The sequence below is a fragment of the Pleurodeles waltl genome, chromosome 4_2, assembly GCF_031143425.1.
Source record: "Pleurodeles waltl isolate 20211129_DDA chromosome 4_2, aPleWal1.hap1.20221129, whole genome shotgun sequence".
Classification (NCBI taxonomy): domain Eukaryota; kingdom Metazoa; phylum Chordata; class Amphibia; order Caudata; family Salamandridae; genus Pleurodeles; species Pleurodeles waltl.
In genome coordinates this window covers 616352858-616366473 of record NC_090443.1, presented here as the reverse complement: position 1 = coordinate 616366473, position 13616 = coordinate 616352858, and positions in this window count along the sequence as shown.

Sequence of the window (13616 nt, the reverse complement as noted above, 5' to 3'; positions counted from 1 at the left end):
GAGGCAACCTGACCACTAGAGTTTGGCGGATGGCCTTATCTATACACCAAACTCGTAATGACCCCCTTTGTCTCCTAAGTTAAACCTTGTTGCTCATTGCCAAGTTACCAAGGGCTGAGCTGGGGTAAAATTATTGAGACCTAATGGAAGCTAGTGGGGGTTTGTGGCCTGTTGCTAAGTATAGGTGCTTACCAGCCCTTACCAATAATCAACTTTCCAACACTTGCCTATATCTTTGGCACCGCTTGACGAATCTTCACAAAACATTCTCAAATAATTTGCCAGTACCATGAGCTGCTGCCTGGAAAGTTGTGAGGTGATACATCTAGCAGGGGCAGAGAAAAAGGGGGGTCCCAAAACACGTTTTACCCATTCACTTTCCCTTAGTTATTATGAACAGCGATAGCGCAGAAAGCTATTGGACAGAATTACACCAAATTAGGTAGGAACGTAGGTCCTGGTCCAGAAAGGGTGTTTTGTTTTGTTTTGTGTTTTGATGCCATTCCATTTTTGTATTTTATGAATTGAGTTGAAGTGGATCTGCAGATTCATCATAATTTTTTTTTTAAAACAAAGCGCTGGCTCCCGCGCTTGTTACTATAATACCCCTGGATGGGCCAAGTCCTGAGAGCACGAAGCTGCTGACAAAGTGGTTCCCTGCTTGCTGAAGCAATGGCACTAAGGGGGAGGCCTTGAGTCTTCCCCTGCAGTCAGATAGACCATAAAGGGCTAATTAATAAAATATTTATTTATTAAAAAATAAATAAGTATATAGGAACCGTGGGATCCCTTGCTGTCCTAGATAGCCCATAAAGACCTACAACAGTGGGCGCAAGCTATAGTTACCTTAGGGCACGAGTTATAGTTCCTTGAGGTAACTCTAAGTATAACTGGTGAATTTCTATGGTTTTGTACATTTAAAATGTGAGCCTAACTATATCCTCCCTATAATATATATATATTTGTACACACACATACACACATACACAAACACACTAACACACCAAGGCAGACACTAGTATATACCCTGAGACATCCAGTGACTCACGCATCTACACACTAATATATGCAGGCACGCACTAATCCAGATATTGACACACCCAAATAGACATTGATGTGTGCACTGGCATACCCAGCCAAAGAATGGTAAATAGTCTAACATAGCCTGGTACACAAGTATCCATACTGTCATATACTCAAGCACACACTGACATACAGACTAACACACCCAGGCACACACTAATGCATACACTAACACACCTATGCAAACACTGCTGCATAAACTAACACGCCCAGACACTCAGCTATGCATATACTGATACACTCAGTCACACACTAATATATATCCTGACACACCCAAGTACACACTGGTATTTACTCTCACATACATAGGGACCCATTCATGTATACAATGATACATCTAGGCATGTACTAATCCACACACAGAGACACCCAGATAGATATTTATGCATGCACTAGCATAGCCAGAAAAACATTGATATGTAGTCTGACATACTGATCTATACACAATAATAAATACACTGACACACCTAGATAGACATTGATATAGACAGTGACACACCCACGTATACTCTCATGCATATACTGACATACCCAGGCAGGGATCTTGGCATCCACTAGCACACACAGGCACACTCTTGTGCACATACTTAGGCACCGAGGCACACACTTATGCATACACTGACACACCCAGTTACATACGCATACAGTAAGACACACAGGCAGACACAGAAGCACATACTGTCACATCCAAGTACACCCTTATACATACAGTGATACACCATGGACATCCGGAGGCACATTTACAAAAAATTAGGCCTGGGCGTAGCTCGCATTGTCACGCTATGCAGAACTATGCAAAGTTGCAAAAAAACTCTATTGTGCTACGCGGAGTTCCGCTAGTGGATGGAGTTTCTTGCCGCTCCCATTCAGGTGACATTTAATGTCACAGGCAATGTGAAGGGCGTCCTTACGTTGGAATTCTCGCACAAACTGCACCACGCTGTTCACATGGGTGCGGCCTTCTTGTTTTTTGCTTTGTTATGGTGCCGGGGCCTAGTTTTATCCCTCTTCAATCTGTCCCATCCCACACTTTTAAAACGTATTTTCCACTAGTTTTTGTTTGTTATATTATCTTTTCTCTTTGTGTTTTCAAATTTTAACTTTTCCTAATTTTTTGTCTTTTTTTATGACCTTTTTACTTTTTAGGTTTTTTGCTTAACTTTCTTTTTTTCCTTACTTCTTTTTTTCCTTTCTTATCTCTCCACCCCATGTCCTCAATGCCATGTCAGAACAGGAGAGAGGCTGTGCCGGCCCCCAACCACCACCACCGGCAACCTTCCTTGTGGGTGGTGCTGACATGAAGGAGTACAGCCCTGCACCATTTTTTCTGAGATGGAAGTGGCTGCATTGGTAATTTTTGTTAAGTGCTACCTCCCCTCCACCTTGGTAGCAGACAGCAGGCTCAGGAGTGGGTACTGCCTCCAGGAGTGCTGGCAACACTGGGAAAGGGTGTGCCGGGCTGTGTGCCGGAGCTCTGGGGTGTGGCACACCCAGAAAATGCACCATTGGGCTGATATCCTGGACAGTGAAATAGACTTCCTAGGCATAGAGGTTGTGGGGCTTGGTGAGTCAATCAATCAATCAATCAAAAAATGTATTAAGCGCACTACTCACCCGGGAGGGTCTCAAGGCGCTGTGGGGAGGTGGAGGTAGGGGGGATGCTGTTTACTGCTCATAAAGCCATGTCTTGAGGTGCTTTCTGAAAGTCAGGAGGTCCTGGGTCTTGCGTAGGTTGGTGGGGAGGGAGTTCCAGGTTTTGGAGGCAAGGTAGGAGAAGGATCTGCCTCTGTAGGTGGTGCGTTGGATGCAGGGGACTGTGGCTAGGGCGAGGTGGGCAGAGCTGAGGAGTTGAGTAGGTGTGTGGAAGTTCACTCGTTCGTTGAGATAGGCTGGTCGAGTGTTGTGGAGGGATTTGTGAGCGTGGATGAGGACTTTGAAGATGATCCTTTTTCTGATGGGCGGCCAGTGAAGGGATCTGAGTTGACTGGAGATGTGTTTGTGGCATGGGAGGTTGAGAATGAGACGTGCAGCTGCGTTCTGGATTCGCTGGAGTTTTTGCTAAAGCTTGGCTGTGGTACCAGTGTAGAGGGCGTTTCCGTAGTCTAATCTACTGCTGATGAGTGCATTGGTGACAGTTTTGCTGGTTTCTAGGGGAATCTATTTGAAGGTCTTCCGTAAAGGGTGTTGAAACAGGAGGATGATATGGTGTTGATTTGCTGGGCCATGGAAAGAGATGAGTCTAAGATGATGCCGAGGTTGCGTGCGTGGGAGGAGGGTGTTGAGGGTGGTCCTAGGGCAGTGTGCCATCAGGAGTCGTTCCATACTGTCTTGTTGGGGCCGAAGATGATGATTTCTGTTTTGTTGGAGTTGAGTTTGAGGTGGCTTGCTGTCATCCATTTGGTGGTGTAGAGGAGTCCGGCATAGAGGTTTGTCTTGGCGGTGGAAGGGTTCCTGGTGAGGGAGATGACTAGTTGGGTGTCGTCTGCGTACGAGATGATGGTGATTCCATGGGGGCGGAGGATGTTTGCGAGTGAGGCCATGTAAATGTTGAAGAGGGTAGAGCTGAGGGAGGACCCTTGGGGGACCCCGCAGATGATCTTGGTTGCTGGGGAATATAAGGGCGGGAGGCGTACTTTCGGCGAGGAAGGATGTGAGCCAGTCCAGGGCCTTGTGCCGGATTCCTGCGTCAAAAAGGCGTGCGCGGAGGATTTGGTGGCATGCAGTGTCGAAGGCTGCGGAGAAGTCCAAGAGGATCTCACCCTTGTCAACTCTGGGTCTGATGTCGTCAGTGCAGGCGATGAGGGTGGTCTCAGTGCTGTGGTTCTTGCGAAATCCCGACTGGGAGGCGTCGTGTGTGTTGTTTCCCTCTAGGAAGTGAGACAGTCGGTCATCCACTATCTTCTCAGCGACCTTGGCCGGGAAGGGGAGAAGAGAAATGGGGCGGTAGTTGGTGAGGTCTTCCGGGTCTGCTTTGGGTTTTTTGAGGGGTGCGTTGACTTTGCCGTGCTTCCAGGTGTCTGGGAAGGTTGCGGCATTGAAGGAGCTGTTGATTACGGCGCGGAGCTGGGGAGCGATGAATGGGCTGGCCTTGTTGAAGATATGGTGGGGGCAGGGGTGTGTGGGGGAGTTCATGTTTTTTTTCAGTTTCTTTGTCATCGGTAGGGGTCCAGGTGTGTAGTAGGTTGGTGTGGGGGGGGTGGTGTTGTTGGTCATGTCGGTGGTGGTGACGGTGGGTGCGGGTGATGTGAAACTGTTGTGCAGGTCTAAGATTTTGAGAGGAAAGTAGTTGGAGATGGAGTTGCAAAGGTTTTGTGTGTGAGGGGGTCAATGGTGCAGGATTTGGGTTTGGTGAGCTCTTTGATGATGGTAAAGAGTTCCTTGCTGTTATGTGAGTTACTATCTATGCGTTCTTTGTAGTAAGCCCTTTTGGTGGTCCGGATGAGTTGGTGGTGTTTGCGTATGGTCGTTTTGACGGTGGAGAAGTTGTTCATAGAGGGCTCTTGGCACCATGCTTTCTCAGTTTTGCGGCATTCATGCTTGGAGGCTTGGAGTTCAGTGGTGAACCAGGGGGCGGTCTTGATGGTGTGGGTGTTGTTGTTACTTTTCAGTGGGGCGAGGGAGTCTGCGCATGTTGTTAGCCATTGTGTGAAGTTATGAGCAGCGATGTTGGGGTCATTGGTGATGGGGGTGGAGCTTGTGTGAGCTTGGCGTTAGGGGTGTTCTATGGGGATCTTGTCCTACATCCGGTAGGGTGTGGCGTGTTGTCGGTAGTGGGTGGGGGGTTTTGTGAAGGAGAGTGTGGATGCAGTGGTGGTCGGTCCAGTGGAGTTCAGTGGTGTGTGTGAATATGATGTGGTTGCTGGAGGTGAAAATTGTGTCCAGCGTGTGTCCTGCTGATTGAGTGGGTGAAGTGACCAGTTGTTTGAGTCCTAGGTTCGTGAGGTTGTCTAGCAGGGTTGTGGAGTTGTGGTTTTTGGGTGCTTTCCAGGTGAAAGTTGAGGTCACCAAGGAGAATATAGTCTGTGGAGGTGAGGGCATGGGAGCCGATGGTATCAGCGATGGCGTCACAGAAAGGGGGTCAGGGTCCTGGTAGTCTGTAAATGAGGGTTCCTCTGAGGGTGGTGTTGGCATTTATGTAAATTAAGAAGTGTAGGTGTTCTGCGCTGTCTAGGGTGTCATGGGTGTTGGTGGTGATCTTGATGGTGCTTTTGTGTATGATGGCGATGCCTTCTCCTGGTTTGTTTATGTGCTCTACGAGAGATTTTGTAGCCTTCTGGAATGGCTATGGCTGTGTCGGGTTCTGATGAGGGGTTCATCCATGTTTCCATAAGGAAGGCGATGTCAGGGGAGTGTGTTGTGATCAAGTCCCAGAGCTCAATGGCGTGCTTGTGGACGGAGTGGGTGTTTAGGAGTATGCAGGTAAAGTAGTTGCAAGGTCTGGGGTTGTTGTGGTGCGTGTTGGTGATGTTGTGGTGCATGTTAGTGTTGTTGTGGAGCGTGTTAGTGTTGTTGTGGAGCGGATTAGTACTGTTGGTGTTTGTGGGAGTGCAGGAGAAGTGGCAAGTGAAAGGTCCATGTGTGTGCTTGGGGTTGCCCTGAGTGCAGGCGGGGTGCTTCCCTGGGTTGAGGGCGTGGAGAATGGTGGGGGAGTAATGTTGCCTCGGCGGGGTCGGAGCGGCGAGGGCCAAGGGGACCGGCGCTGGGCGCGGTCCAGGCGTGGAAAGGCTTGCCTCTGGCGCGCCAGTGGCGCAGCCACAGGGCGGCCGCCGTTAAGAGGGGGAGGTGGGAGGGAGGAGCAGCTGGGAGGTGGGAGGGAAGGGACCAATGGGTGCACGGGGGGCACAGGGGACGCAGCGGCAGGGAACAGAAGACCAGAGAGAGCCAGCTGAAAACGGGCGAGCACAATGGAAAAACGAAACGGAGTACAAAGAAGGTACAGGGGCAGAATACAGCAGTAAGCAAAATGTAAATACGATATGAAAAAACAAAGTAACACAAAATTTAATAAACAGTGAACAACCAGATATGCCTACCATTAGTCACCAGGCATGAGGCGCAAGAGGGTGCCTGTAGGTGGTGGAGGGCCTCAAACTCTAAGTCCTGGCGGCAAACGGCGGGATCAGGGGCAGGGAGGTGGCTGGTGGAGCCAAGTGGGCTTCCTGGCCAGAACCACGTCACGGGGTCACACGGGGCTCAAGCAGCGGCCGCCATTAAGAGGGGGAAGTGGGAGGGAGGAGCAGTTGGGAGGGAAGGGACCAATGGGTGCGTGAGGGGGGTGGGGCCGCAGGGGATGCAGCGGCAGGGGACAGAAGACCAGCATGAGCCGGCTGAAAACGGGCGAGCACAATGGAAAAATGAAACTGAGTACAAAGAAGGCACAGGGGCAGAATACAGCAGTAAACAAAACATAAAAACGATATGAAAAAATGAAGTAACACGAAATGTAATAAACAGTGAACAACCAGATATGCCTACCACTAGGCACCAAGAATGAGGTGCAGGCAGGTGCCTAAAGGTGGTGGAGAGCCTCGAACTCTAAGTCCTGGCAGCAGACGGCGGGATCAGGGGCACGGAGGTGGCTGGTGGAGCCAAGTGGACTCCTGGCCAGAACCAGAGTAATAACTTTATGTTACAAATATAATACTATATGATTGTCTCATCATCTTGACAGGTGGTCAGCACTATTTAATTGTACTTGTTGTTGTGCTTGCATGGGCTGATTAAGAAGTATAGCAGAGATTCCTCCGGTGCCATATCCTGTCTTAGATAGTGATAGTTAATGTTAGTATTAGTGAGTTGGAACGTTATGTCACTACTTTATGCCTTTGTTTTTAGAAGCTCGTACAGTGCCAACTGCCAAGCAAATGCCCAGTGATGTGTAGTTATGCATGCATCCATCCATATATGCGTTGAGATATTTAGAATGACATAAGAACTGTAGAATTCATTCATTGCATTTAATTAGTAATTCCAAATTGTAGCTTAGTAAATTTGGCATAGAGTTAGGAAATTTGGGATAGGATGGTCCACAATATTAGCATTATTATACAGGTGCTCTGATTTAGAAAAGTTAAATGTTACTGCGCTTGCCTTTTCCTTTCAAAACATTAATATTCTTGTAGAGCGTATTTATTAACTGTACCACTAATGTTTTCTATTTTTTCCTTACATCATCTCGCATCCAGGGGCAAGAAGAGTGCTGATCAGGCAGGTGATGGAGCTGAAGGTGCCCCCTCTTCGAATGCCGGGGCCGATGGCTCTGCTGGCCCATGTAAGTCCTCCTGTTGTTGTTAATATATCATTATTTACTTCCCTAACCTTTAACACTCCACATTTAGAATTATTTTTGACGTTTTTACTGTGCCTGTCTCCTACTTTTTTCCAACTCCTCTTAAATTTATCTATTTTGTAAATTTTTCTTATCTCTGTATTATCCTATTTACATATGTTTTATATTTCAAGTTTCTTTACTTCAAACTATTTGGCTGTACTAATCTGTCTGTACCTTCCTTTCTTCTTTTTTGTCAGTGAGCTTTCCCTCTCCCGTTATATATCCTGTGGACTGGTGGTAAGGCTCAGAGATCCTATGCACTGAAGAGTGCATGCTCATGTAAGTCAGATTCATCAATAGCTACGTCTGCCCTTCATTATAAAAAGTTTTTGTTTGGCTAGACTCCATGGCTTTTCAAACATTGTCAATCAACAAAATGCCCACCTGATATTTTGATAGAAGATAAGTCTGTAACCGAAATATAGTGATGTATTCCAGTTGTATTTTTCTATTAAAAAAACAACAGGGGAAGGCGTATCTGGTGTCTAAAATGTGTAATATTTTTTACACCAACAACCAGTGACATGGCCAGCAGCGACAGTGCCAGCACAGATACAGCAGCGGATGAAAGAGGAGCCTTGGAGGTAGCAGTGGCAGGTCGTGGTAAGTCATATTGCTTGCCTATTGACAAGCAGTAATATAGTCACTGCATGGGTGTACTAGAGTTGTTGACTCACTCGTCAACACCCTGCTTTAGCAGATACAGCAGAAGTTAAGTATTAATGGCCTCATCTTTCCGTAACTCAGCAGACTAAGTTTCATAAAATGAACTTCAACTATGATGTGTTTTGGAAAATTGAAAGAAGGAGAAAGGGTGGGTGAAATATAATATGAGTGAACGGATGTGTGGACAGAAGGGTGGATAATAATCATATGTTGGTGATGATGATAGGATGCAAGGGTGGGTGAAGGATGGATGAAAGAGTATATGGGTGAAAGGATGCCTGCACATGTGGGTAAAAGGGTATGGGTGAAAGGATGCCTGCCTGGATGGGTGAATGGAATCCTCGGGTGGATTGGATCTCTTGGATGGGTAAATGGGTAAAAGGATGCATGAGTGGGTTTTGGGTAAATGGATGTTGGTGAAAGGTTCATTGAGAGCCACGTTTGGAATTTGGATAGTTTTAAATGGCAAAGAAGTGGATGAGAGAATGTAAAGTTTAAATGGGGTGTATCAAAGCCAGGGGAAAAGAATAAGAGTACTAGAATAACAAACTTGCAATGATGAATAGATAAATGCTTGTAATGAAGAAATAAGGGAGCTCTTCTGGATAAAACACATTTGCAATGATGAATAGATAAATGCTTGGAATGAAGAAACAAAGGAGCTCTTCTGGGTAGGAGCTTTCTTCTCACTTACTTTACTTGCTTGAAATGGTTTTTACTAAAGGTTTGAGTCAAAGGGTTGGGGGTTATTTCTGACTATTCCCTTGGTCTCACAGTATTTTTCAAGCGAGGTAGATAATATGTATCCCAGCATCCATCAACCATCGTCTATATCCATCTCTATGGCCTTTCACCAGTGCCACTCATGATTACCTAACAGCTGCATGGTTCAATTCAGCAGAATCGGCACTCCAATGTTGGCTGTGCAATGTGCATCTGCTTAAATTAAGTTAATGTGTCAAACAGTTTTCAATGCTTGCCAAAGCAAAAATAAGGTGTGTTTCTCTTCCCTCCCAGTGCTCACTCACCCAGTCACTTCCTAGTACTTCACTCCTTTAATCTTTCTTAAGTTCTGTCCCAGCCTTCTGAATAATTTGAAAAATCCATTCTTTGCTTGAGCCTCATTTTTCTAGCCAAGTGATGTGGAAATATAAATCATTATGGCTTCCATAACGGATTTAATTTTGTTAAAATTTTTCCCTTTAAACATTTGCCAAACACAGTAACTCACACTACTAGCCAAACCTTAGGCACATGATGATGAAGATGGTGAATTGATCAGTAAAGCATGTACTCTGCCTGCCCAGCCTAATCCCGTCTATCTTACCCTGCAGTTCAGTAAGTTAAGATTCCTTTCTTTACTTCAAAGCAAATGTATTTTTGGGAGAAAAAAAAACTTAATTATAACAAAGTGTGGTGGAGGAGGGTGATGAGGACAGTAAGTAAAGTGGAATTAAGTAAGTGCCTTGACTAGACCTGGGTGGAGTTCACGGAGTTGCACTATGTGGAACTCCATTAAGTACCTAAAAAACTCTGCCGTACAACGGGAAGTTCCACAAGCGGCAGAGTGCATTAGGTTGCGCCTTTTACGCTGATTTTTAGTGCCAGGTGTTTGCCCCATGCTGAAAAATCAACACGAATGGCTCCCTACACAGCACCAAACGGTGCTGCTTGTTTTCTGCTGCTCTAGTTGATTTTCTACTCGAGCAGCAGCTATCTCAATGCGAACTGAAGATTTCTCAATGAAGGCGGTTGCAACCATACTGTGACTGCTCGTGTTGAGAAATCTCTCTGGGAGGTGAACTTGAGTAAGATTATCCTTCCTCGCGCTCACCAACTCACCGTTGACGAGCGCGAGCGTGAAAAAAAAACCTACGCTCCGCCCCACTATGTGAAGCTTTTTGGAACCCCGTACTCTACGTGGAGCAGGTGGTTGGATAAACTCTGCAAACTCCAGGAGCGGAATGAAGTTCACCACCCACCCCTAGCCTTGACTTTTGTGGATGGGTGTATCTGTGATGAACATGCCAAATACAATCTATAAATATCCCATTCCTTAATCGTTTTCCTGTACTGCAGTCCTTCACTATTCCCACCGTCTACTTATGGCAGACAGGATGTCTACATGATTGATTTTATTATACTACGTGGCATGTTTCATTCTTAGTATTTATCTGCCTTGTAGTCTGGGTACAATTGAAAGGCATTTATTTAGAACAGTTGCCCCAGCTGCAGACAGTAATGAGTATGACTAAGGCACCAGCTGAGCTGACTTGCCTCTGTTAATTTAGTGCAACAGGCGAGAGAAGAATACTTGTACTCCATAGTGCATAATGGCTGTGACTCTAATTACCTCAAAATCGAATGGCCTGAGGTGACCAACAAATGTATTGCTACTGTGCCACTACATGATTTTGAGCAAGTGTTTTGCTCAAAGCACTGTTTACAAGTTATCTTTTTTTTCTTGGCATAGCTATTCCTGCTGGTCCACTATTATGGCAGGAAATAGCAGTCTGCCTCAACACTAGGACTGCAGTTCGAGGGCAGCTGCCCACCACCAAACCATCCCTATGCCCCCCCAGGACACCGCTTCCCAATGCCACATTCCCAGCATGCTGGTGCAAATAGAAGTCAGGCAAGAATGCATGAAGAGGCTCCTCAAACAACTCCTGGCCATACATTAGTGCCCTCTTCTGACCCTTTTTGAACATTTTATTTTGGTGGGTGGAACTTGTTGTGGGTGGAGTCGGTGGGAATGGGTTATTGGGACCGTTACGTTTGCACTTTGTTTTCTTTTATTCATGGACAATTGGACATGCAGTTTTTCTGGATATAGGTTGGGGAAAGGGAGATTTGTTTGGGGATAGGGTGGGATTGTTGTGGGTGAAAGAGGTGGGTTTCTATTCTTGTTGTTAGGAACAGGGGTTAATAAATATTTATTTATTGTAATTTATGCCTAGAATCTTTATTGGTTTTTTTTACTGGTCACTGCTATCTTTTAGCGTAGCTCTCTTACCTGAATAGATGAAGTGAGAGCTACATGGATTGCCAAGGTGCCATGGTGTGGTAGTAGTAGCATGTAAACACACTAACAGTGAAGGCATCAGAAACAAGGTTGCCACTCCACCTAGGTGAACTCAAATGAAAATCCTGCACACTGAGTTGGAGTTACTTCCACCAGATCCAACCCACTAAATGTGTGATTATTCAATAGTATAAATTGTTAGATAATATCTCAATAAATTACACAGCCCGGGGGAAGAGGGTTAGGAATTTGATGAATGGATGGGAAAGGGATTTAGGCAAAGGTGAGGCAAAAAGACAAACACTACACAAACACAATATTCATCTGAGCAATGATCAGCAGCTTGTTGTGGGAGGAATAGAAAAAACAAATAAGTTTGTATGATACAGTTAACTTTACATTCCGTCAGCCCTCAGAGAAACCAAAGTTTTTATATATCTAAAAATCTTCTTTCACCTACGTTTGCAAAATAGTAAATACAATTAATGTTGGGATGAAGCTAACACAAATAGTTCTAAAAAAAGATTATTGAAGCAAAATTATACTGGTCTGCATTGAGAAATTGTGTGGTGCATCTGCATTGTTCTTGGATTGCCCTGTCAATCTTCTTGAGTGCCTGCTTGAAGTGGTCCGATAAGGTAAGCATGAGTTTCCTGGTGCAGGAGAGGAGAAGGCCTGCGGATTGTAAAACAGAAATGATTATCATGATATTGTAGAATCAAGAAGGATGGAATCAAAGGTAAGCTTCATCAATTAAGTGAGAGCACTTACAACAATCACAGACAAGTGGCTGCATGTATCAGGATGATCAAACTTGCAACTGTCATGATCATCATAACATCTAGCCTAGAGCACGTAGATATTGTGACATCATCCATCACATGTCTATCTCCTCCAGTTACCTACAACAACAGGCCCCCCACCCAACCACATAGTTTTAAGTTTGAGCCATCCACCAAACACACACAGCAGCATTGCATTTTCCAAATTAAGTAATCAATGAGGCTCTTACCACTAGTCCACAGATTGGAGTAGGCCTGTTAGACTCATCCTCTTCAATGTTGATTTCCATGAATTTGACAACGTCCTTCTTCTGGCAGTTTGTTTAAGTTGTCAATACATGCTCTGGGTCCTTTCATCATTCTCAAGAATCTGATTAAAGATTATGTCCAACTTCATACCAACCGCTCTCAAGAGTCACAGTCTCCCGACCCAATTGAGATTGAGCGACTTGTAGCGCATAGTTGTGTTTAACAACAAGAGAAACATTAAGTAGTTTTTTTTTGTGTAGACTATATTTGTGTTTGTTAGCTAAATGTACTGGTTGGGTCTTTGAGGAATGTGAACCAGAAAACAAAGCAACAGAAAACAAAGGAGTGTGAAACCACTGGCAAAAAAAATCTCGGTAAGTGTCAAAGGGTAAGGAAAAAACCCCACTTCAAGAAAAAATGATCACCCCTTTTTAGGCCACCAACACTGTAAATAAATCACAACACAAACACAATCAAGCATAATAATTACAGTTGAAGAATAAACACCTACTCTCCCTATCTGCCATTAAAACAAGAATCCCTCATATCACTAGTTGGGGCATAAGTTCCTCTCAAGCATAGTGGTATATTGCTGATCCTCTTTGATTCACGAAACGGAAGACACATTGGCCAGTAAGTTGTAAATCAAATATCTGGGACAGTCCTGCTTTGGGATAAAAGAAATGATAGGCACAGGGTGGAGGCAGGCTTTGTCTCTCAAATGACCTTGAAGTGATTTTGAGGGTGGGGGGCTTCTTCACTGTACACTGTTCCAACTCCAATCTGGCCATTCATGTGCCTAAAACAGTTGTGGTTTATTAGTCATTGAGACAGAAGCAAACAATATAAAATAATAATGTTCCCCCACCTAGCTATACCCTTTTTTTTCTCAAATTTGTTCATCAATAGTAGAAAGAAAAAAGTGCTGTGGTGGCCCAGGTCTACTCAGTAGTCAGGGAAGTCGAATTTGTCCTCAAACTCAGTTAGTTCACCCAGAAGTTAGTCAGCTAAGATACTACCATGACATGAGAATGACCGATCACCCTCATCCACCTCCTGTTGTACTTCAGGTAAGCTGTAATTCTGGGGTATAAAGTGTTGGTTCGTTTTGATCATGGTCAATTTCTCAACGTTTTGGGGTGAGAGACTGGTCCTTCGCACTGTGACAACCACACCAGCTGCACTGAACACATGCTAGCTTTCACACTGGCTATGGGGCAAGTCAGATACTTTATTGCCAGCCTGTTGAGCAATGACCATTAGCACCTCTTTCCATACCAATACACCAAGCTGTTTTGATCCATTTAGACCTCCTTTGGGTCATCATGGTATGCTTGGACTATACTCTCGAAAGTCATTGGTGCCTCATCTTGCTCAACCTCTTTTGCCTTCGCCTCTGCAGCGGACTTAAGCCCTGCCATTAGAAACCAATCAAATGCAGATTTTGGGGCTGCTGCTCTTGTTCCTGTTGTTGTTGCTG